We start from the raw sequence: 24,533 nt of genomic DNA, 5'->3' as shown, positions 1-24,533 counted from the left end.
AAGGTTTTTTTGGGGGGGGGGGCGGTAATTTGTTACACAGCAATAGATAACTAATACACTACACTGTAGCAGAGCTTGAATCCTGATACCTTTTGATTCCTGACATGGAAAGAAGGATCCAGGCCAAGAGCTCTCCAGGGACAGTACATGTAGCAGAGAAAGGTACCCGTGTCATAGGCATAAAACTCAATAAATCTCTGTACAAACTGAAAACCTGTGCAATCAGCACCTAAGTCAAGAAGCGGTTTATTGTTGGCACCCTGGAGCCACATCTCATGTCCCCTTCCAGTCCTTATGTTCCCAAGGGAAGTTACTATCTTGACCTCTAACAGCAAAGACAAGTGTTGCCTGTTACTGTACCTAACATACATGAAATTATATTTTTTGTCTGACTCCTTTTACTCAACATCGTGTTAATGAGCTATGCCCAAATCGTCTATAGTTGTGGATTGCTCATTATAATTGCCCTGTAGTATTCTATTGTGTGAAATCCTACAGTGTATTATCCATTCTGTTTGTGACGGGCATCTGGATGGTTTCCAGCCTTTGGCTATTAAAAATAGTCCAACTATGAACATGTAAAGATAGGTTTTATGATGGATATGTCTAAAGATTGACAAGTAGACAGGCAGATGACTTTCCATATCTTAATTTTTGGATACGCAAAAGAGGAAACTGAAGGTTGTCATAATCGGAATCCGTGTTCCCAAAAGCTAGTTTGAATTACTTCTGAATCACAAAAGGGTTTCCATCGGGACTGTTCATTCCTGCACATTCACGCTGCCTTCCGTGTGCAAAACTCTTGATAATGCTGTATGTCGATGATACCTTAATTAAAAAAAGATCTCTTGGGGGAGAGCCTGGTCCTACTCTCCAGGAGTTTTCTATGTGGCACAGATTAAGGGGATTGGGCAAGGAGCCACGTGGCTGCAGGGCAGGGCAGAACGCCGTAAAAGCCACAGAGATACTTTAATGAAGGGAGTCAGGGAGATTAAGGGGGGCTTCTTGGAGTGTGGGTCTTGGATAATAGACATAATTAGATACTCAGGGTTGGGGATGGGGTGGATGAAAGGACATTTCAGGGGGAGGAAACGGGAGGAGAAGAGTCACAGAAGTTGACATTATTTATAGATCACCCACCTCATTAAAAATGATTTGAAGAATCTCAAGGGTGGGAAACATATCTTCATTCCAGTGCCCGCCTCCCCCCTCTGCTCCCCCCCCTCCGCTTCTCGGTCATTAAAATGCACGCAAGCCATTTTGTTTCCTCCTGTAAAGAAACCTTAAATCAGATGCAGCTTCCTTTTGAACCAAAGCTTACTTTATCAGAGATGGGTAGGTCTGAAAGATGCCAAGTTCATCCGTTCGTCCACTGAACATCGCTTGCGTGTCTGAGTCACGGTCCCCGGCCACCGGGGGTGCAGGTGGGTAAGGGATGGCTCCAGACAAAGCAATCCCCAGCCATGCAGTGGCTGTAAAATAACTAAGCAGCAAATTCCTGGCCAGGCCTTGCCACGGGGAGCTCGCTGAAATGGATGATGGTGTCTGCGCGGTGGGGGAGACATTCTTCCCTTCACCGAAAAAAAAAAAAAACAAACCCACAAAAAAACAACCCAACCCTCTTGGCTGCAGTGGCGGTCAGAGAGGCGACTGCTGAATGGAACAAGCTTCTGGACAAGGTGTGCATGGCACAAAGATAAGGCACTGCTAGAGCCTTGCAGGGGCGTCCGCACTGTGTGTGCAGAACTCACGGCGTGTGCCATTGCCAGCGGGGGAGGGCTGCCCGGAGCCGTGTGAATTGTGTTCACGACGATGTGCTTCCTGCGTGAGCTCTGAGCGGCCGTGGGTGCAGAGATGCAGCCATCGCTATTGATACGGGAACAACAACCAGGAAGGGGGGACCTCCCCGTCTAATCTGTGTTGAAGACGGCACAGGACGTGGAAAAGGACACCGGGCTGACGTAAGTCCCAGACGAGGACCAAAGAAGGAGTTCAAACAGTGTGTGAGAGGCCTTTCCACACAGAGCTGAGGGCCTCAGCGTGCAGAAGCGGACGCGGACATCAGAGCCCCGATGTGGTAGGGCATCGCGTCACAGTAACACACGCACGCACACACCTGGCGATGGTTCCGGAAGCTGTGCATGGCGCATTTTGTACGATAAATTCAATTCTCAGTAACGTGAGGTGCCTGAATGAGACCAGCCCAAGACGCAAAAAGACCAAACACAGCATAATTCTTCATACTGTCTTTAAAGTCCTGAAAAAAAGCCTTCTCAGTATATTTCCGGACAAGGTGGACTGCACCCCAGCGACTAGAGTCCATCGCGCGGAAGGGCTTGGCCGCACGGGCTGCTCCAGCCAGACAGTGAGGGTCCCATGATTCGGGTGTTCTCCCTGGGGAATGTCTTCTAGTCCCGCCTCAAGACCGGCTCTCAAAACACTGTTGAGTCCATGCAAAGTCGCTGTGCTGGCAATCGGCATAAACTAGACAGCGAACTTGGCCACCAAGAGGGAAAAGTCCACCCTCCTCACGTGGAAAGCACTCTATCGCCCTCCTACCTGGGGTTTTCAAAGTTATCCGCCGAGCCCCACCTCGCCCAAGCCCTGTGAGCGAGGGAGAAGTGACCCATCAGACGTGCCCTCGACTCGGAGCGCTCTCGGAAGGAACCTCTTCTCGGGGGGGCCGTTGAAGGGTCTCCTGTCATCAGCGTGGCCAAACGCCCAGGGGGCCCCTTGGGGGAGCGTGAGGGAATGCAACTCCTCACACTAGAGTTAGAGAAGCTAAGGGAGGCGCTCGTTCAAGAACCCACATTCCCAGTGGGCCTCCCCCACCCCCCCACCCCTGCTCTAAGCAAAACAGCTGTGTGTTTAGGCTTTCTTTTTTTTAATTTTTTTTTCAACGTTTTTATTTATTTTTGGGACAGAGAGAGACAGAGCATGAACGGGGGAGGGCCAGAGAGAGAGGGAGACACAGAATCGGAAACAGGCTCCAGGCTCTGAGCCATCAGCCCAGAGCCCGACGCGGGGCTCGAACTCCCGGACCGTGAGATCGTGACCTGGCTGAAGTCGGACGCTTAACCGACTGCGCCACCCAGGCGCCCCATGTTTAGGCTTTCTTATAATCGGCCTGCATGGTGCAGATGGGGAGCAGAGGGCAGAGATGCTGTGGCCTGTCCAGGTCCCGCTGACGGTCAGTGTCGTACCCAGGCAGAAACAGCCCTTGTTCTGGACTCCTTCTCCAAGATCCTTGATCCTTCCATTAGCACCTCCGCTGTCTTGCGCCCAGAGCCCCCTTCTCCTGCTTCCCCCCAAACCTAACTGAAAACCCCTCCAAGCGGTTGCCCTCAAATCTAAAAATAAAAGGAAAGCTGTGTCTGTGTTGCCGAGGCCGGTCCACCCCAGGTCAGGTCCTCGTGGCTGTGGCTGCTTCTGGCAGAGGACGACTGGTCAGGCGAATGGACACGTCCACCCGCCTAATGACAACGGCTGCTGAACTGAGATACGGGGTTCTGGAATACTCAGAAGGGCTTAATCCTCTCTCCTGCGGCCTTTTCTCCTGGTATTTCCTGAGGACAGTTGGAGTCCTGCAGCGACTTGCTTTGGGTCTGACTAAGCGTTTTCTCTGGAGAGGAGCAAGCTACAACGAGGGCCTCATTCCTGGACGGGAGCAAGGCCCAGGAGAGGCCCAGCGAGGAAGAGAGCCGGGGCTCTGGGCCTGCGGCCTGGCTGTCCCTCGCAGAGGGGAGAACGTGTGTAGCGTGTGGCCCTACCTTCGCAAGGGCAGGAGCTTAGCTGCAAGATCCCCTTGGTTTTTTCTGAAACAAGAGCAAACCGCGAATTCTCCCCCAGGGCCAAAGACAAAGTTTTCCTCCGGGAGCACTTCTTCCTCCGTCGTGGAACATCGGGTCCAGGAGGACCCCTGTGTGCTGTGACACACGGGCGGCACAAAAATCCTTTGATCTGAGCCTCGACTTGGCCCTCCCGGGCACCTTTGTGGCAATTCACAAAACTGCTGTCGTTTGCGTATGCTGAGATGTTTGTTAAGCGGCAAGACCCCGAAGAGAAAAGGGCCCTTTTCACTACTCCGTGGTGACAGAGAGACCGGAACAGGGGGGGACCTTCACGGGTGGGCTGGTGACAGGGAGGGGTACAAGGGAACCTTCTGGAGAGCTGGGCAGGTCCTAAACCCTCGGCCTCCGTGGTGGCACTGGGGGGCACGTGCATGTGTGAAAATTAAAAAGTCACCACGGTGTATGCTTCAGATCTGTGCCTTTTGGTCGGTGTAAGTTATGCCTCAACGCAAAAGAGAAATTAAACTTTTAAATGCCGTTTTCATTGCTTGGATACGCCGGTAGTTTGGGAAGGGGACTTTTACGTCCAAAAGCTAAAACATGCGTAACTTCCATATTTCAGGCCATCCCTGGGCTCCCTCCTACGATACCTTCTGTGCCCAAGCTCTTACCTCATAAAACATGACCGACTTTCAAGGGTCAAAGATGATTTTTCCCCATCTGTCATTCTTGTCCGTGGCGAATGTGGACATGTCACTTGGAATGTAGCACGGAGGCCCTGATGAAATTGGAAAAGCATGTGGAGATAAAAATCATCCTGGGATGAATCCAGACACTTCCTGCCACTCTCCAGATGTCACGGAGCTGGGAGCCACCCTCCCGGGGGGGAAGTGATTCAGCCCGCCCCGGCCAGATGTGTAGGAAGCCGCCTCGGCCCCGCATGCTAACACTGTCCTGATTGTGCAGAGCATATGTGTTCGGTCAAGAGTGAAAAAATGCAGGCAGGGGCACACGCCAGGAGTCTTTCAAGCATGGCCCACCAGTCAGCCTACAGCGCGAGGCCCCGATCCGTCCAGTCAGCAGATGTGTGTCACCGGGACGCAGGCTGAGGCTGGTCAGACGGTAACAGAGCTCAGTGACCTCATGCACACACTCAGCCCTTCCTGAGAACCTCACGCTGCCGTTGTCATGCCGTGGGACGCGTGTCAGCTTGATTCCGAGGCTGCCTGCCACATCCACGCTCGAACGGCACCGAGTGGCAGAAACGCCCTGTCCTGCACCCAGCAGCGTGCCGGGGACTTCCACCGGCGGGCGGACGGGACCCGCACCCCCCGGGTGCCCCAGTGCGGACTGCCGACTCCGGGTCACTTTGAGCCATCTCGAATGCAGCCGCATGCAGGCTGTTTGGGAGAAAAAATGTCCCATCGCCAGGTTCTTTCTCCCTCCTGGTCTGGCCGGGGGCCCAGGCTGCCCGCGACACCCCTGCCCTGGTCCCCCGGCAAGCCTTCAGGGCTCCCACCGGCCCGGCCCGTCTACAGCCCGCCCTGAATGTGGAGTTTCTCCAAATGTTCTACACTCACTGAGAAAGCCTTTGCAAGAGCCCTGCCTGCTCTCACGAAAGAGGGTTAAACACGCCTGCACTCTCGCACAGGCACACGTGTGCATACACACACACACACACACACACACACACACATTCCTCGGGAAGAAACAGGGAACCACATACGATGTCACTCAGAGAGAGGTGGACAAAGGGCAAGGCCAGAGACACTCTGGACGAAGCCAGAAGGCCTCGTCAGGAAAGCCTCTGTGTGCCCACGACCCCTCAGTTGGCCAGCAGTGGGGGATACTGTTCCGAAACAGAAGTCACGGTATGTAGTCCTCGTGGGCGAATATGGCTGGGCAGAGGTAGAAACATTTCTCAACGCTTGTTCCCACCAACTGCTTAGAAACCAGGTCTTGGAGAGATCTGCACCCGCCCCCCCAAGGCTTTCACCCGCAGACCTCCCAGCCTCTGAGGAATTCAGGGCCGGCACAGAAGGACTCTGTTCCCGGGGCATCCACAGTCCTCGTGGGCTGTCATTTTTGGCAAAGGCACACACCTGTTCTCTTTCCACCCAGACGCCAGGAAAGCCAAAAGGACTTCAATCATCACGTCAGCTCATCCAAAAACTATTGCCTTCCTGTCCACACAAAGATCTCCCTTTACAATCATGGCTCTGGTTGCTGAAAAGCTGACCCTCAGGACGGCAAGGCCAGAGGGCCCCCCCTCGTCCACAGCACACCCCCTTCCTGCAGGGAAGTGTGCCCTTCTGGACTGTGCAAACTGACCTATCTGCCAGGCCCCGTTTCAGTTCCAGGCACCGAAAGCGGTTGCTGAAAAGCTGACGGAACATCACGCCTGTGGGGTGGATCCCCTCCCCTCGCAGGGAGAATTCTCCGGGAAAAGCAATGGTCGTGATAATACATACCTGTGGCTCATCACCAGTCATTTACTTGGCTTTAGAATTTGTTTTTGTGCTTACGTTGGAATATGGGTCTGCCCGAGGCTGTGGGAATTCACAGCACTTTAGATAAACTCCGTGTCCTTCCCCTGAAAGACCTGGCTCAGGCAGAAGCAGACTGGGCCAGTCTGCTGTGCTGCCTCCCCGCTCAGAACCAGACATCACGACGACCTCCCGAGGCCATCTTTGGCTGCCACTGTGCTCCAGGAGGTGACAAACCTTCCCTGCCCCGCCACCTGCCTCTGTGCTCCCAGGTCACTGCCTCCCTCTGACATCTAGTCTCCTAAAAAACTTCTCACGTAATGGCAGGGACTGAAGCAGGCCACCCTGGGCATTTCTGCTTATTTGGTGGACACGGTTTAGACGGCTCATTGCCTTTAGGGAAAAGGACTAGAGAGGCGAATGGTGAGCAGGAGATTATGGGGGAGAAGAATATCGTGTCTAGAATGTGAGCGTCCCGAGGGCAGGGGGTTTTTCTGTGGCTGCTTCTCCAGCACCTAAAACAGCACTAGCAACATCACGGAGAGTCAACAGACATCTGTCAAGCCAATGAGAAGGATCAAGGACTTCCCATCTCTAGAAATTCTGTGACATTGTTTTCTTAAAAACCACGAGCAAATGAGCCCCGGGAAAACTCCAGACAAAAATCCCCTCAAAGCATTAACTCCTGATTTTCTGGGGGAAATGGTAAAGCAGGTCTACTCGGGTTTATTTGCGCCACTCGGCACACGTTTCTCACCCCCAGTCCCGTGCCGAGGACGGGGCCCAGATGTGTGGGGCTGGAGCTCTAGGAAGGCCGGCAGCCCCCCTCCCCACCCCTCCCCGCCCCCGCCCTGCACCGGCCGACAGACGGGGCCTGGTGATCTCGCACCACACGGTGTGCTGAGTGCTTCTCAGTGCTGGAGACGGGCTCTGGCGGTCAGGGAGGGAGTGACTAACTTCTCACTTTGCCCGGGGGCCTTGGGGAAGGCTGGGACTTGAAGCCTCAACAGGAGTTCACATGCCTGGCAAGGGGCAGAGAGAGAGGGAAGGAGTCCAAATTCTCATCTTGGACCACGGTTCCATCAGATTACACATTTACCAGAGTCGCTGACAAGGAGCCAAACGGACAAGCAAAGGTTGGCTCTTCTCTCCTTTTCTCTCTTCTCCGGAGAGGGATGCTGATAATGAACAACGGTGGCCCAGAGGCAGGCGAGGGTGAGGAAGACACGGGGAGAACGGGCCGCCTGGACAGCCAGCCCCTCGGAGTCACTGGGGCCCGGCCGTACGTGCTGTTCGCCACGCAGACGGGGGTCTGAGAGCCACATGGCTTCCCCAACAGGCTGGGCCCTCGGAGGTCCCCGCCACGCCGTGCACCTGCCTGGCACCTTGCAGAGAGCCGGCCGCCGGGGGGCTGCTGCATCGGGACGACAGACAACAGGACAGACAGGCAGTCCTGAGACAAAGGGCGCTCTCAGGAGGGTGAGTGCCGCTGAAAACTTGCTGCCCGTTAATTGCCGGGGAGTGAAGGATGCCAAGGTATCTTAATTCAAATCTTACCTCACCGTCCCAGGGACCTTTTGTTGCTGTAAGTAAGGATGGTCCTCGGTTCCAAGAAGAAAATTAAAGGCTGCTCCCGAGATGAGCACAGTCATTTGGATGAAAGAAAACACACAGTTGCATTTAGAGATCAGATCTCAACAAGACGGGGCACCACCTCCCGCCCAGGGAGGACCGGGCCACAGGAGGCAAAAATGGAACTCATGCGAGAATCCTTTGCCCCTATCACAGCACCTCTCGCCGGGGATCTCGACACACATTTCAGGCGCTAATTAGTTCTTGCGGCTATTGCCACGGGTGCATCTTACACATGCCCATTTTCCTGATGGGAAAACTGACAAGGACATGGGCAGGAGAGACGTTCTTGGAAGGAAACCATCCTACGTCTGCTTAACCGGGTTTGTCCAGGGAGAGCTGTGGCCTCGTCGCTTTGGCCCGGGGGCACTGTTTGCTGCGGAGCTCAGAGGCTCTGCCCTCCTGGGTCTGGTGCCACCACCTGTCCCCGAATTGGGAATAAAAATGGCAAAGGCCTATTCTGGAAGCTGAATGCTCACGGGAGTGCTGCCTGCGAAGAATAATGCCGTGGCGAAGGGCATGACCTCCGGAGCCAGCTTCCGTGGGTTTTTCTTTTTCTTCTTCTCCTCCTTTTTCTTTTTCCTAGCTTCCGTGGGCTTAAACTCAGGCTGTGGCACTCACCAGCTACGTGGCGTTGCTAAGTTTCTCCAGTAAGAAACCAGGCCCAGGTTTCCTCAGCTGGAACACAGCCTTGATGGCAATAATAATTGTTTTCTCACGGGATCCAGGAGCCTTCACGGAGGATTTGTGGAGGTTTTGAAACAATACCTGAGCCACAGAAAAAGTTAAACATTGGCTTGACACGTATGGAGTCACCGACATCTTGAGCACAAGAGCCCCAGCTCCAAGCCGCGGCTCATTCTAATTCAATAACGGAGAAAGGGCTTTATTTAAATATCATTTACAAAACAATTAGATTTCTCGTATTTTCATATCTCATTGGTATTCTATTAGTTACTGCCAATTTATTACTGTATTTATAATATTGGTTTGTAGTATGCTTTTTTAAATGTTTTTTGTTCACTCACTTATTCAAATACACTTTAAACTAAAAAAAAAATTTTTTTAATGTCTATTTACTTTTTGAGAGAGAGAGAGAGAGAGAGAGCGAGGGGCAGAGAGAGAGGGAGTCACAGAATCCGAAGCAGGCTCCAGGCTCTGAGCCGTCATCACAGAGCCGGACGTGGGGCTCAAACTCACAGACTGCGAGATCATGACCTGAGCTGAAGTCCGGCGCTCAACCGGCTGAGCCACCCAGGCTCCCCCAAATATACTTCAAAAGCAATGTGTAATACCCCCCCTTTTTATTTTCTATTCATAATGATGCATCACAGGACGGTGTTGGGTATCATGTGCCTGAATTGGTAAGCCAAGCTGCAGGTAGGAAATGAAGGGATCAAGGTGCCCGCGTTCTAGGTTAGAGAACCATGGCCTGGGGCTGCTGGGGGAAACACTGTGGCAGGAAGTGTGAGCATCCCCCCAACAATGGCTATAGAGACCGCCAGGCCAGGTGTGCCCAGGGATCGGAGAATGGAGAAACTTCTGTCTTTGAAGCGGGGGAAGGAGGCTCGGGGAAACCTCTGTCACACTGGTGGGGTGGGGGTTCGGTGCACTCCTGGCTCACGCAGGGACCAATGGGCGCCCTGACCCAGCCTGTCACCACGGTGCCCGGGGTGTGTAGGAGCAATGCTGGGGGCAGCTGCGTGTTGGGAGCCGTGGGTGGAGACCGGGGGTGGGACCCCCCCCCCATCTGTTGGCCCCTGATCTGGAGTTTCCATCCCAGCTGGAACATGAGATTGATTCTACATGTGCCCACGGGTCTAAGAGTTGGCCTGCTGAGGGTACGTGTGTTTGGGAGCCCGTGACCACACTGAGGGGAGCATCGGATCTGCACCAGGATGCTGTGAGCTGGCCAGGAAGATACAGGCCCAAAATCTAAAGGGACCATCGAAGGGGGGCTGCCCGGAAGGGAGCCCTCCTCTGGGGCCTCCTGAAGGCACCACCGGCCAGCATCAAGGCCATGTAGAGTACAGTACTGCTGGGTGGGAGTTATGTCCCCCTTGCTGGGCCAAGGGAGATGATAGCTGTCTTCCACTTCTTCCTCTAGGCCCCAACGCCGGCTTTGTCGTGGAAAGCCAGAATGAGAACGAAGGAGGATGAGAGAGATCACCAGAACAGCCAGCAGACACAACCACCGGCCCCGCAGAAGGAGAGGAACTCTGGGCTGGGTATAATAATAGCCAAACTTACACGATGTTTCCTTTGCGAGCTTGGCACTCTTCTTTGAGAGCTTTAATTGTAGCGACTCACTTACCCCCGGCAGTACTCCTTCCTGAGAGGCAGGTACCATCATCATCCCCATTTAACGGATGAGGAAACGAGGGGGCACAGAGAGGTGAAGTAACTTGCCCAAGGCGCTCAGCTCGTTAAGTGCAGAGTTGGATTCAACCCTGGCAGCTGGCTCCAGACTCCGTAGTTTTTCACTGAACAACACTGAATCCTAAAAAATAAATAAGACCGTTGGAAGCAATCACAACCAAAAAAAGAGGATGAACCAAAAACAGCCAAGAAGTTATAGAACTGGAATGACATGCCATCATGGCTGCTACTCCCCGACAGGAAAGGAGGGTTTGACAGAACATGCCTAATGGCGAGCTTTAGATAAATAAAACAATTCCTTGTTTACTCACCCCCGTGAGTTGAGATTCCCTGATAAACTGCCTTCCCACAGTCTTCTCTGTTCCTTCCTGCAGGCCTGTGAGGCAGGCACTGCCAGTATGTTCACTTTACAGACAGGGAGACCAAGGTTCAGAGGGGTTAAATGAGCTCCCAGGGTCACCCAGCTACAAGGTGGGTGTCTGAAACTAGCTCTTACTGGCTTTAGAACCTGAGCTCTGGGGAGCCTGGGTGGCTCAGTCGGTTGAGTGTCTGCCTGTTAATTTTGGCTCAGGTCACGATCCCACGGTCATGGAATGGAGCCCGGCGTCGGGCCCTGCACTGACCATGGAGCCTGCCTGGGATTCTCTCTCTCTCTGCCCCTCTCCCTGGCTCGTGTGCGCGCGCTCTCTCTCTCTCTCTCTCTCTCTCGCTCTCTCTTTCTCTCTCTCTCTCTCTCTCAAATTAAAACCAAACCAAACCTGGGCTTTGAACGTCTTTGGTGCTGTGGAGGATACCAACATGAAGCCAACGTGGATGGTGCCATGTTTCCGGTCTAGTTATGTGAGGGAGAAGGCACAGGCAGGTGGAGAGAGTGACACGTGGGGCATCCGGTTGGGCCGAGGGAAAAGAAACTCCAAGTGGCACTTCCCCAAAGGACTCAGAAATGACGGGACTAAGGACACTGCGGGACAGTGCCAGTGATGGCTGACATTTTGAGCCCTTTACACTAGATACATATGGCTTCACGGTGACCTGAGGACAGAGGGAGTGTCCACCCCATGCCGTGCATGAAAACCCAAGGCTCAGTGGTGCACCCAAGGTCACACAGGCAGAGGCAGGCCCAGACGGAAGTCAGGCCACTGCAGTTTCCCTGACTTGACCATCCACAGGGACTGGAGGCAGAGGAGACCCTGTTATTCCCACCGTGCGGGGCGGGCGGCGCTGGACCTCTCTCCGGCCGAACCTCTCTCTGGAGCTCGTACCTGCACGTGCAATGACCCGCTGGACATCCTCCACCCAGATGCCCCCTGCAGCTGCCTTCCGCCCACCACAACCTGACATGTCAACTCGTCTTCCTTCCAAACTATTCTTTCATTTTCCCATTTGCTCGTTGACCTGGTCAACAAATGCTCTCCTCCCCAGGCTCTGGAGGAAACAGCGAACATCTCTGTGGCCAGCAATACTTTCCGCCTGGTTGCCTTAGCCACGAACATGGAGACGTTCCTGCACACCCCACCCGCCAACCCTCCACAGCCAATTATTCACAAGTTCTTGTACTGCTCCTACGAGGTGTCTCTGCCATCCATCCATACCTCCCCAGCCTCAGTCACCCTCTCCCTCCCCGGGCAATTTCCACCGGGTTATGCTGCACTTGTTTTCTTGTTTTGGTTTCTGGAGCTTTGTCACAGCACTCTTGCCCCCCCCCCCCCCCCAGGGTTTCACACATCCTGTCCCCTCTGGCAGAACACTCCTCTGACTTCTTCATCTGGCTGATACCCGTGTGTTCGTCTGATTTCGGTTTAAACGTCTCCTTCTCAGGGAGTCTTCCTGGACCCCGTGTATTGGCTGTCCAAGTACCCTGTATATTTCCTATCCTGCCGGCCATCACTCATTAATGTGTTAACTTATTCAGCACATCTTCTCTGCAAAGACCATTGTCCTGCCCACCAGGGGATCCTTAATGATGGAATGAATGCATGAACGAATGGATCAATGAGTGGATGGATGAAGGCCCAGGCTTGTTAAGATCCATGGCAAAGTCAGGACAGAGGAAGGATCTCTGGGGGCTCCGGCAGGGAATCTGGGGGGAGGGGCAGAAATGCCAGGTGAGGATGGAGAAGTAAGCAGGAGCTGGAATAGGGTGGTCCTTGTCAAGGGTTTGAACATCATCTTGCAGACAGGAGCGTTCTGTTCACCGGAATAGATGCTCGCTCTGGAGACAGATCTGCCTTCCTCGTAGGCAACACTTCCGCCAAAATTACCATCTGTGGACTCACAGGATGCCTTATCCACCGTCGTGGTATTTCACGTGGCATGGTTTCTGAACAAGAAACTCACTTCATAGCGAATGAAGTATGGTAATGGCTCACGCTCGTGAAATTCACTGGTTTTGTCACGTCCCCCACCATCCTGAGGTGGCTAGGAGACAGTGGAAAGGCCTTTCTAAGACTCGGGTAGAGCATCAGCATGGTGGCAGTACCTTGGAGGCCATGGGCCAGGTTCTCCAGAAGGCTATATAGCCTCTGAATCAGTGCGCAATATATGGTGGTGTTTCTCCCCTGGCCAGGATTCACGGGTCCAGGAAGCAAGGGATGGAAATACGAAAGGCACCATTTACCCAAGCATCACTACTATTGGCCCAGACCCTTCGCAAATGAAGGGCTGAGTCTTCCCACCAGGTAAAAAATCATGACCGACAGAGGTGCTTGCAAAGGCATATGCAATGGGTAGAGGAAGAAGGTGTTATATATAACTACCAGCTATGGCCATGTAACCAGTGACAGAAATGAGTATTTCTTTCTTATTCTGTTATGAATAGGAGTGGGTGTGTATCATGTAACATAAGATGGATATATTGACTGTATAGGATAGTATTTAAGTATTAACAATTTTTCCCAGTCTTATTCAGATATAATTGACACAAAACATTGTGTAAGTTAAGTCTTGCTAACTTTACATCACAGTATTTAAGATATAAGATATCAAGAAGAAGAGTAAACATCACTCAAAGAGTTTGTGCCTTCTTCTGGGGAAAGGGTTAGTTCTTTTTTTATGTTTATTTATTTTTGAGAGCAAGCAGGGGAGGGGCAGAGAGAGGGGGGCAGAGGAAGTGGGCTTTATGCTGATAGGAGTGAGCCTGATGTGGGGCTTGAACTCACCAACAGCGAAATAATGACCTGAAACCGACTGAGTCACCCAGATGCCCCCAAGGGTTAGTGTGATTTTGGTTGTATGAAGGATAGTTATATTATGATAGGCATAAGTGTGACCTTGTTATTGTCTTTATTCAGAGATTATTTTTTTAATTCTTTTAAGTTTATTTACTTTTGAGAGAGAGAGAGAGAGAGAGAGAGAGAGAGAGAGAGAGAGAGCAAAGGAGGGGCAGAGAGAGGGAGGGAGAGAAGGAGACACAGAGGGAGAGATTAAGTAGGGTTTAATGAGATGTGTATGCCAAGTTGACAAGGGGTTAATTTCATGTGTCAGTTAGGCTGGGTCATGGTGCCGTGGTATTTTTTCAGACATCATTCTGGATGGTTCCGTGAGGATGTTTCTGGATGAGAATAATGGTTAAATCAGTGGGCTTTGAGTAAAACGTATTTCCCTCTATGATGTGGGTGGACCTCATCCAATCAGTTGAAAGCCTCAACAAAACAAAGACTAGCCTCCCCTGAGCAAGAAGTAATTCTGCCAGCAGATGGACTTTTGGACTTGACCTATAGCAGTGGCTCTTCCTTGAGTCTCCGGCCTGCTGGCCAACCCTGCAGATTTTGGACGTGTTGGCCTCCATAATTGTGTGAGCCAATTCCCTAAAATAATCTCTCCCTCTCTCTCTCTCTCTCTCTCTCTCTCTCTCTCTCTCTCTCTCTATATATATATATATATATATATATATATATATATATATATAAACACATACACATCTTCTGTGTCTCTGGAGAACCTTGACTTATACAGTTGTCCCTTCAGACTGTGGGACAAGCTGATCCTCTCCGCACCTACTTGACTCATCATTCTCAATCCCCCAGTCTGTCCACATAAGTCCCAACAAAGTACCTTTGGGAGCCCCTTGTCCGTGGGACCAGCTCTAGTGACCAAGTCCCTGCTGCTTCCTGCATGAACAGAAGATGTGTCCTGATGTGTAGCTCAGGTAGGCTCCTCCCTAAGCGATCACCTGGACTGTCACTGTCAGTTCTCAGATGGGGAAACTGAGGCCCAGGAGACTTACCCAAGGTCACAAGTCAATGACATGCAAAGCTAAGTGAATTACGTGTTAGAAGCAAAACCTCCTTGCCAGGTTCTTGCTCTAGGGCAGGTGACATGAATACATCTTACTGCTCATCTGTTTTATCTCAGTTTATTTATTGTTTCCTTCAGAACAGGCCCCCTACACAGAAAAGCACAGAGCTAGACAGGAGCAAGTCCAGTCCTTTGCACTCAAAAGGTGAGATTTTAAAATAGTCAAGGGATGGTTACTGATCGAAAATACTTCACTGTCTCAGCACAGTAAACACTTAGATTAACAGTGTGATAATGGGTTGTAATTCATAATGTCACAAGGTGGTTAACAAGAACTTGGAAACATAATCCATGACAAGTGCTCTTTAAATGGTTGTAAATCTAAACTGGGTTTCCTTTTGTGTTCTAATTGCAGGGGTGTTCAAAGTTAGTCACACAGCACAGTAAAGATTTAATGCCACTTGGGCTATATCACCAGAAATACATACAAAAAATTAAAAGGTTGTACTGACATTTTAATTGATGATAGTGGAAGTTTCTCTTAAATATTATTTAATAATAATATTGAACAAAGAATATTAAAAGATATGGGTGCCTGGGTGGCTCAGTCGGTTAAGTGTACGATGTCCGCTCAGGTCATGATCTTGTGATTCGTGAGTTCGGGCACCGCGTGGGGCTCTGTGCTGACAGCTCGGAGCCTGGAGCCTGCTTCGGATTCTGTGTCTCCCTCTCTTTCTACCCCACCCCTGCTTGCACTTGGTCTCTGTCTTTCAAAAAGGAATAAACATTAAGAAAACTTAAAATAAATATTAAAATAAAAATAAATAAATAAATAAAAATAAAATAAAAATAAATAAAAAATAAGTATTAAAAAATAATAAAAAATTATTTAAGTTTCTCTTAAATATTTTCAGGCACAGCCACCTTACAGTTGAGGTCCAGGTAAGAGCCTCTCTTGAGAGTATCAGGCTCTTGTATTGAATAATTCTGGAGATTTTCTATTTTCCCTAAAATCTAACTGCGGAAACTCTACGTTTACCAGACAGGATATGCTGTGAGAACTGTATTGAATATTTGATCAAGTCAGGGTTAATGAGATAAAACGAAAACTTACCTATGTTAGGTTCCACCTTAGAATAGGACAAAAGCTGTTAAAACCTTCCAGTAGTCCTACCATTTTTACTGCTATTGAAAATGTTTTAAATTTTAGCATTTTTATTATGTATCTTTCGATTAAGAGGTATCTTGGTTGAGAATTTTCATGCCTGTGGGGACTGTAGTGATGTACCCTTTTTCATTCCCAATATCGGTTATTTGGGCCTTTTCTCTTTTCTCCTTGATGAATATTGCCAAGGGTCTATCGGTTTTGCTGTTCTTTGTGCGGACTCAACTTTGGGCTCCACTGGCACTCTCAACTGTCCTTCAGATCCTTACTTTACTAATTTGTGCTCTTATCTGAACTCTTTCCATCATTTAGTTCTCCAGCTTCCCACAACAAATACTCAAATAACTGACCTCCTGCTCTCCTAATAGGTGCATGTAAAGCTATCGATTCCCTTCTGAACCTAGCATTAGTGGCATCCCATGCACTGTGATGTCAGATGTGACTTATCATTTAATTCAAAATATTTTACAATTGCTATTGCTATTTCTTCTCTGACCTATGGGTCACTTAGAAGTATACTACTTAATTTCCAAACAATTAGGGGATTAAAAAAATTTTTTTTAACATTTATTTTTGAGAGACCGAGAGAGAGCATGAGTGGGGAAGGAACAGAGAGAGAGGGAGACACAGAATCCGAAGCAGGCCCCAGCCTCTGAGCTGTCAGCACAGAGCCCCATGCGGGGCTCAAACTCACAGACTGTGAGATCGGGATGTGAACCGAAGTCGGAAGCTTAACCAATTGAGCCACCCAGGCGCCCCATATTTGGGGGATTTTTTTAAAAGCTATATTTGTGTTACTGATGTATAGGTACTTTTACTGTGATCTTACAACATATCCCGTATAATTTAAAAACTTTGAAATTTGTTGAGAGTTAATTTTTGACCCAATAGAATATGGTCAGTTTTGGTAAATGTTCCCAGGTATACTTAAAAAAGAGTGTGCCCTCTGCATGTAATAGGTAATGTGTACATTGTGTTGTGTTGTGTATAACAAGATCGACTTTGTCCAGTTCTTTCCACATCATATCTTCTGTCCGCTCATCATCAGTTACTACCAGAAGCATGTTGATATCCCTTACCACGAGGCAGAGCTGGGTTGGCTTTAGGGCTGGTGAGTGCTGGTCTATCCCTGGCTCTTCCTTATTCCTAGAGCTCCAGTCCTCCAGGAGCCCCGGATGAAAGCCTGGATGCTGACCACAGCCTGTCCTCCTTAGTGGGCCCTGAACATTTGTTCCTGGCCAGCCCCGTGAGGCTGCTAAAGGTTCTGCTCAGCTTCCCAGCTGCCCTGCCCCAGCTTTCTGCCCTGCTCACGGCTCCCTGGCGGCTGCCTTCCAGGTGACAGATGCCTCCTGGGGGAAAAGTGTGCTTGCTTCTCTTCTCACCAGGATCCTGCCCCACCTCCGCTCCACCCCCCACGCCACCCCCCAGCTCGGCTGCCTGCATAGCTCTTGGGTGACTCCAGAGAGGTTGTATCTTCTTAGTATTTATCTGACTGATGTCGATGGAAGGTCGGTGGGCAACAAGATATCTGCCGTTGCTGGAAGGAGACCTCCTTTTTCGGAGAGTTTTTATCTTTTGGAAACAAATATGAGGATATGAGATTCAAAAGATTAAGAGGAAGCTGACCCCACGTGGGAAACAGTGCCATCTTGACATCGTTCAACTAAGAGCCTAAATCTCGGGCGTGATAACTGATAACTGATTTTTCGCTTTGGGTTCCTCCTCCCCAGTTTTATTCATTACAGAACGAATAGTAACAAAGAAAAGCAATCAATTACCCACAATCTCATGCTCCCAACACGCTGCTATTTTTTTTAATTTTTTTTATTTTATTTTTTAAAATTTTTTGAACGTTTTTTTATTTATTTTTGAGACAGAGAGAGACAGAGCATGAACGGGGGAGGGGCAGAGAGAGAGGGAGACACAGAATCGGAAACAGGCTCCAGGCTCTGAGCCATCACCCCAGAGCCCGACGCGGGGCTCGAACTCACGGACTGTGAGATCGTGACCTGGGCCGAAGTCGGACGCTCAACCGACTGAGCCACCCAGGCGCCCCAACATGCTGCTATTTTAATTCTTATTTTTGAATATTCATGCTTATAATCTGTACTTGTGCATAAATTCTACCTACAGTGTCCTAACCTATATATTTTTTCACTCAACATCACTTCATAAAGATACCATAGCAGCTTATGCAATCCTAACTTTAATAGCTATGTACTCAAGCTGAGTTGCTTTAAGTGTTTTTTTTTTTTTATGTTTATTTATTTTTGAGAGACAGACAGAGTGTGAGCAGGGGAGGGGCAGAGAGAGAGGGAGGCACGGAATCCAGGCTCTGAGCTGTCAGCACAGAACCTGATGTGGCGCTCAAACTCACGAACCATGAGACCACGACCTGAGCCAAAGTTGATGCTTAACGGACTGAGCCACCCAGGCGCCCCTCAAATGGCTTTCTTTTAAAATCCACGCTATTTTATTTACCAAGGTGTTTATTTTTTTTTCTTCGCATAGTTAAATCTGTCAATATGTTTCCCTGGTGATTTCTTTGATTACAGAGAAACCAAACCCTAGCTGGCCCCTTGCATTTGCTGAGGATATACTTTAGAGTCCCCCCCTCCCCCGACTTTACAAGAAATTCTACGGGTATTGCACTAGTCCCCTCCTAGTATAATAAGGAAGAAACAGGTGTAGGTGCGCAGAGGAGACAAGGGTGGAGACAGGCTCTTGCCAGGGACAGGCTTGCCCTACCAGGCAGGAGGGCAGGGATGGTACATATTCTTCGCACACAGCTACTCATGCTAATCCAGTTGCGATGACGATGTAACAGCGGCGTCAAGAAAGTAGGTGGGAAACAGTGGAAGAAGTTAGGGGAAAACAAGGTGAGTGTTCTGCTTTCTTATGGTCCTTCACACCTGGAGGAATCAGGGCAGACTTAGCTGAGAAGGTGAGTGAAGTCGGAACGGTCATCAGAGAAATAGAGGGGATTCTAGGCAGATAAGGAGCTCATGCCAGGACACGGAAGCCTGTGACCACATCAAGGAGCTTATGGTAAGTCCAGGAGCGGCGAGCGAGGCACACTTCACACCCAAGGCCAACGCGGGCAAGTGGTGGCCGACGTGGCCACAAGGATAGGCTGAAGCCTCTCTTACTTCTTTGCCCCTCAAAATTCCTCTTCTCCAGGTGCTGACATCAGCAGGGATTGACTGCAATGAGGTTTGACGCTAAGGGCTTTTGCATTGTCATCCAGATTAATCTAATTGGTGGAGAGCATATGGAAAACGTTTTCTTGAGCAGGGCACTTCCTGTACCTATTCCAGACGACCATCCCCTCCTCTCTGGAGGAAACCATTCCTACCCTTTCCTTTGCAATTTAGACTCAGGAAAAATAAATATTTATTGCTTCAAGTTGGCACAGGGAGCCATGGACATTTTCATCCGTCGGTTAATGAGAATTTCTGAGTGACTCTTTATGAAGAGACCCGGAATTAAATATTAACTCAGATCACTGTTTTCAAGAACTCAACCATACGCCTATCTACACCATTACACTGGATTGGGTGGTCACAGAGAAGTCTTTCGGTTACTCTTGGCGACTCTAAATCAGCATTAGGGTAGTAGAACACAGTTTATTTGTTTGTTCTTCAAGGAGAAAAACCGGAAAGAAAAAGACACCACAGTCTTCATCCTACTGACGAACTTTTGTCATGCTTAATTCTCACTTCTTTCCCGTTGGCATTGTACGTGTGTCTCCGTTCTCCCTCCCTGCGTCCTGGCAGACGTCACCGGTTGATCTTGAGGACTTTCCAGCTGAGCCACAGCGTGGCCTCAGACGCTTCACAACCTTACTCCCAAACATCACAGTCGTCGGATGCTAGGTGTTTGTGACATGAAACTTACGTGCTACCCTAGCATCGTCTCTGCTCTCTGACACAGGGAACGGGCACACTTAGAACACGAGTCTCCAGCTCTGTGACATGCATGCGTCCTACCCCGGTTCTGGCTACATTCATAATTTTATTTTCCCTCTCATTCTCTGACCACAGTAAGAGTCTCCTAACATCCACGTGACAGAAACATCGACGGCAAAACAGCCAGGTTGGGAACTTCTACACCAGCAATGCATCACCCACATGGCAATCTCTTCTAAATCCCAGGAGAATTAATCCTAAACAAGAACATGAAGAAACCAGTCTCTTTCCCAAAATATTCCTAGCAGTGAGATTCCCTGAAAAGACTTTTTTTTTTTTTTTTTTAAGTGTAAATGATGGTAAAGAGATGGCCCTGAAACAGCCCCAACTTTCTGGCACAGAAGGCTTTTCTTTATGCGGCTTCTGTCTGAACTCACACCAGACTATTTCCATTACAAAAACAGTGCATATGTGTTTATTGTAAAAACAGCCACAAAATATAAAGTAAAATGCAAAAGTCCCCACTCTCCTTTCCAATTCCCTAAGGGTAATTACTGTTCAAAGATATTTACGGCAGTCTTCTATGCACATATAAATATACCCCTATGTGTACTGAGAACAGTTTTTTTATTTAAAAAATTTTTTTAAAGTATTTTTTTTTATTTAAAAAAAATTTTTTTTTCAACGTTTATTTATTTTTGGGACAGAGAGAGACAGAGCATGAACGGGGGAAGGGCAGAGAGAGAGGGAGACACAGAATCGGAAACAGGCTCCAGGCTCTGAGCCATCAGCCCAGAGCCTGACGCGGGGCTCGAACTCACGGACCGCGAGATCGTGACCTGGCTGAAGTCGGACGCTCAACCAACTGCGCCACCCAGGCGCCCCTAAAGTATTTTTTTTAACATTTATTTATTTTTGATATGGAGACAGAGTGCGAGAGGGGGAAGGGCAGAGAGCGAGGGAGACACAGAATCTGAAGCAGGCTCCAGGCTCCGAGCTATCAGCACAGAGCCTGATTCGGGGCTCGAAATGTGAGATCATGACCTGAGCCGAAGTCGGACGCTTAACCAACTGAGCCACCCAGGCGCCCTGAACAGTCTTTTTTTTTCCAGCAAGAATGAGACTATATCATATATTATTCTGAAATTTGCTTTATTTCCTCCACACGATCAATATGTGTGTGTATAGAAACATATTTTTCCACGTCAATACTTATATCTTCCCCACTCTTTTAATAGCTGAATAGTTTTCCATATATAGATGTACCACAATTACTGAACTACTCGGTAATGACTGGACTTTCACACTATTGCCTATTGTGCTGTGAGACCAGCTTTATGTACTTGAGTGTAAATACTTTTCTACTTATGTGATCGTTTCTATAGGACAGATAACCAGAAATGACATTTCTGGATCTCAGGATACGTGGCAGATTTTATGAGAATGTGCCCTCCACTTTTACTAACACTAGGTATTATCAGTCTTTTTGATCTTTGCCAAAATAGTAATCTTTAAAGAAAAATCTTTACATTTCCCTGATCACTAGCGAGGTTAAACATTTCTCCACACATTTATTAGCCATCTGTGTTTCTTCTGTTTCTACCTGTTTTATGTGCTTTGCCCATTCTTCTATGAGGTTGTCTTATTGTTTTGAATGTGCTTCACTGTGTTGAGCCCAGGGGTTCTGGGTCGCAGCTGCCTGGTGGAATCCCCTAGGACACTTCTCGATCCAGGTCCCCCTTGAGGAATATTCTTTTTTTCTTTTTAAAAATTTTTTAATGTTTATTTTAGAGACAGAGAGACAGAGTGTGAGTGGGGGAGGGGCAGAGAGAGAGGGAGACACAGAATCTGAAGCAGGCTCCAGGCTCTGAGCTGTCAGCACAGAGCCTGATGTGGGGCTCAAACTCACAAACCACGAGATCATGACCTGAGCCATAATTAGACCTCAACCGACTGAGCCACCCAGGTGCCCCTGGAATATTCTGATTCTAATGGGTTGTGGTGAAGTCCAGGCTTCCCAGGTGAGTCTGAAATGCAGTCAGGGCTGAGAGTCACTGGCCCAAGGTGTGGCCACAGCAGTGGGTGGTTTAGGCATGGAGTTCAAGGTCACAGGAAACAAGAGGTCAAGGCACTGAGAGGCCAGAATGTTGTGTGTGGGGTTGGAAGTCTGCTCTGTTAAGGTACCACAGCACAGTACCACAGACTGGGTGACTTAAACAATTGTGGAGGCCCAGGTCTGAGATTCACACTTCTGGAGGCCAAGATCTGAGATTCACACTCCCGGAGGCCAAGGTCCGAGATTCACACTCCCGGAGGCCGAAGGTCTGAGATTCATACTCCTGGAGGCCAAGGTCTGAGATTCACACTCCTGGAGGCCAAGGTCCGAGATTCACACTCCTGGAGGCCAAAGGTCTGAGATTCACACTCCTGGAGGCCAAGGTCTAAGATTCACACTCCTGGAGGCTGAAGGTCCAAGATTCACACTCCTGGAGGCCAAGGTCCAAGATTCACACTTCCAGAGGCCAAGGTCCAAATTCACACTCCTGGAGGCCAAGGTCCGAGATTCACACTCCTGGAAGCCGAAGGTCCGAGATTCACACTCCTGGAGGCTGAAGGTCCGAGATTCACACTCCTGGCGGCCAAGGTCCGAGATTCACACTCCTGGAGGCTGAAGGTCTGAGATTCACACTCCTGGAGGCCAAGGTCCGAGATTCACACTTCCGGAGGCCAAGGTCCAAATTCACACTCCAGGAGGCCAAGGTCCGAGATTCACACTCCTGGAGGCCGAAGGTCTGAGATTCACACTCCTGGAGGCCAAGGTCTAAGATTCACACTCCTGGAGGCCAAGGTCCGAGATTCACACTCCTGGAGGCCGAGATCCGAGATTCACACTCCTGGTAGGCCAAGGTCCGAGATTCACACTCCTGGAGGCCAAGGTCCGAAATTCACACTTCCAGAGGCCAAGGTTCGAGATTCACACTCCTGGAGGCCAAGGCTCGAGATTCACACCTCCGAAGGCCGAAGGTCCGAGATTCACACTCCCGGAGGCCGAAGGTCCGAGATTCACACTCCTGGAGGCCGAAGGTCCAAAATTCACACTCCTGGAGGCTGAGGGTCCAAGATTCACACTCCTGGAGGCCAAAGGTCCGAGATTCACACTCCTGGAGGCCGAGATCCGAGATTCACACTCCTGGTAGGCCAAGGTCCGAGATTCACACTCCTGGAGGCTGAAGGTCCGAGATTCACACTCCTGGAAGCCGAAGGTCCGAGATTCACACTCCTGGAGGCTGAAGGTCCGAGATTCACACTCCTGGCGGCCAAGGTCCGAGATTCACACTCCTGGAGGCTGAAGGTCTGAGATTCACACTCCTGGAGGCCAAGGTCCGAGATTCACACTCCTGGAGGCTGAAGGTCTGAGATTCACACTCCTGGAGGCCAAGACCCGAGATTCACACTCCTGGAAGATGAAGGTCTGAGATTCACACTCCTGGAGGCCAAGATCCGAGATTCACACTTCCGGAGGCCAAGGTCCAAATTCACACTCCAGGAGGCCAAGGTCCGAGATTCACACTCCTGGAGGCCGAAGGTCTGAGATTCACACTCCTGGAGGCCAAGGTCTAAGATTCACACTCCTGGAGGCCAAGGTCCGAGATTCACACTCCTGGAGGCCGAGATCCGAGATTCACACTCCTGGTAGGCCAAGGTCCGAGATTCACACTCCTGGAGGCCAAGGTCCGAAATTCACACTTCCAGAGGCCAAGGTTCGAGATTCACACTCCTGGAGGCCAAGGCTCGAGATTCACACCTCCGAAGGCCGAAGGTCCGAGATTCACACTCCCGGAGGCCGAAGGTCCGAGATTCACACTCCTGGAGGCCGAAGGTCCAAAATTCACACTCCTGGAGGCTGAGGGTCCAAGATTCACACTCCTGGAGGCCAAAGGTCCGAGATTCACACTCCTGGAGGCCGAGATCCGAGATTCACACTCCTGGTAGGCCAAGGTCCGAGATTCACACTCCTGGAGGCTGAAGGTCCGAGATTCACACTCCTGGAAGCCGAAGGTCCGAGATTCACACTCCTGGAGGCTGAAGGTCCAAGATTCACACTCCTGGAGGCGGAAGGTCTGAGATTCACACCTCTGAAGGCCAAAGGTCCGAGATTCACACTCCTGGAGGCCGAAGGTCCAAGATTCACACTCCTGGAGGCCAAGGTCCAAGATTCACACTCCTGGAGGCCGAAGGTCTGAGATTCACACTCCTGGTAGGCCAAGATCCGAGATTCACACTCCTGGTAGGCCAAGGTCCGAGATTCACACTCCTGGAGGCCAAGGTCCGAAATTCACACTTCCAGAGGCCAAGGTTCGAGATTCACACTCCTGGAGGCCAAGGCTCGAGATTCACACCTCTGAAGGCCGAAGGTCCGAGATTCACACTCCCGGAGGCCGAAGGTCCGAGATTCACACTCCTGGAGGCCAAGGTCTAAGATTCACACTCCTGGAGGCCGAAGGTCTGAGATTCACACTCCTGGTAGGCCAAGATCCGAGATTCACACTCCTGGTAGGCCAAGGTCCGAGATTCACACTCCTGGAGGCCAAGGTCCGAAATTCACACTTCCAGAGGCCAAGGTTCGAGATTCACACTCCTGGAGGCCAAGGCTCGAGATTCACACCTCCGAAGGCCGAAGGTCCGAGATTCACACTCCCGGAGGCCGAAGGTCCGAGATTCACACTCCTGGAGGCCAAAGGTCCAAAATTCACACTCCTGGAGGCTGAGGGTCCAAGATTCACACTCCTGGAGGCCAAAGGTCCGAGATTCACACTCCTGGAGGCCGAGATCCGAGATTCACACTCCTGGTAGGCCAAGGTCCGAGATTCACACTCCTGGAGGCTGAAGGTCCGAGATTCACACTCCTGGAAGCCGAAGGTCCGAGATTCACACT

General features: G+C 50.2%; 1 protein-coding gene across 4 annotated transcripts in view; it reads right to left on the bottom strand.

Annotated features, from left to right (window-relative positions):
- Positions 1-24,533, bottom strand: part of BNC1 (basonuclin 1) — a 177,989-nt gene that overhangs the window by 64,355 nt on the left and 89,101 nt on the right. The window contains exons 2-3 of one of the 4 annotated variants that reach the window (XM_045058731.1): positions 10,224-10,409; positions 7,835-8,677 (exon numbers count right to left, since the gene is read on the bottom strand). The gene's annotated coding sequence lies outside the window, so the exon portion shown is untranslated. Of the gene's footprint in view, positions 1-4,462; positions 7,066-7,834; positions 8,678-10,223; positions 10,410-24,533 lie in introns of those variants that run through there. The other 3 variants (XM_045058732.1, XM_045058730.1, XM_045058733.1) reach the window with 3 other exon arrangements.

This window comes from Felis catus, chromosome B3, assembly GCF_018350175.1.
Source record: "Felis catus isolate Fca126 chromosome B3, F.catus_Fca126_mat1.0, whole genome shotgun sequence".
Taxonomy (NCBI): domain Eukaryota; kingdom Metazoa; phylum Chordata; class Mammalia; order Carnivora; family Felidae; genus Felis; species Felis catus.
This window is presented reverse-complemented; position numbering and strand designations above follow the sequence as displayed.